This window comes from Aplysia californica, unplaced genomic scaffold (assembly GCF_000002075.1).
Source record: "Aplysia californica isolate F4 #8 unplaced genomic scaffold, AplCal3.0 scaffold00716, whole genome shotgun sequence".
NCBI lineage: Eukaryota > Metazoa > Mollusca > Gastropoda > Aplysiida > Aplysiidae > Aplysia > Aplysia californica.
This window is the reverse complement of record NW_004797986.1, coordinates 161,955-163,362: the sequence shown is the minus strand read 5'-3', so window position 1 is coordinate 163,362 and position 1,408 is coordinate 161,955.

Sequence of the window (1,408 nt, the reverse complement as noted above, 5' to 3'; positions counted from 1 at the left end):
GGTGACAACGCAGTAATCTTTCTTCCCCATCCTCCAGCTCCTCTCTCCAATTCGTCACAAAACCAGAAAACGTGTTAACAATCATTTACGTAGTAGCAGTTTCATGTCGTTACATGTTAGACAAGGGTTCCCTTTGTGTGCCCAGAATGTCGCACATAAACACAAGCCTTGTTCTACGCCGTAGCGCCGTCCGTGCCGACAAGTGCCGGTGAAATATGACAACTTTTTGCCTTCTCACAAATACGTGTCCGATTTATTTTAGTTTATTAAAAAAATTCTCTTTCTTTATTTTTTTCTGTCCTTCTTTCTTTCTTTCTTTCTTTTCTTTCTTTCTTCCTTTCTTTCTTTCTTTTGAACGACCACGATAGTTTCGGAAAACGATACCGCGAATAATTGAAATCCATCTCATATCGGAGAGGGTAAAAGTAAACTTAGCCCCCCCCCCCTCTTTCCTTCATTCTCCTGTCCCCATCCGAGACTGATCTGACCTATCATACTCATTTGGGGTTTCCAAAGTACACTCTTTGAACCGCATTTTGATACATTTGTTTGGGGTGGGGTTTTTTTCAATTTTGGTATTGTTTTTGTTCTCGAGTGTTTTTTGGTGTTGTTTTTTTTTAAAAATATTTCTTTAGTTCTGTGTCCTGATTTGGTGAGAATATTGGTAGTCGTTATGAATTAAATGTGTTAATGTGGTAGTTACTGTTAGATTCAGATCGTTCAGAATAATTTTTTCCTGTTGTATTTTTGTTTTTTACAGAACTGCTATTTCTGATGTAAACTGGACATTTGCCTTAGACTTCTGCCGTCTCTTATTATTTCCAAAGTTTTGTTTTCTTCGTTTGTTTGATTTGAGAGAAGTTAGTCTGCATGATATCGGTCAACGAATGCAGGAGAAAGGCTTTATAGACTGCCTGCCAGACAACAGAAATGACAGAGTGAAAGAAAAGGCCATAGGATCAACTAGTGGCGTCTTTCAATTACTGGCAGCAGAAGAAAAACAATCGTCATCAGGCTCTTACACGCTTTGCCTTAAGTCAAGAGAAAATACAGGAATAAATTTGGCTCCCTAGGAATTAATCTATGGGTTGAGATAGAATTTGTCAAACAAAAAACACACAAACAAATAGATAAACAAACAAAGAAACAAAAAAGAAATAATACAAAAAAGTCCTTGACTTAAGTAATTTGGCTTGTTTCCTGGGTTAGTTACTGTGGGATCAATGGGTTGGATGATTTAAGTAAATAAGGGGCTGCAAGAATAAATTGTGTACTGTGGAAGGGGACCGAATTATTTAAACAAAGAAAACAAACAAACACAAATAAAAAAACAAACAAATAAACAAACGAAACTAATTTACTAACTAGCTAACTAACTAGCTAACTAATTAACTAACTAACTAACATC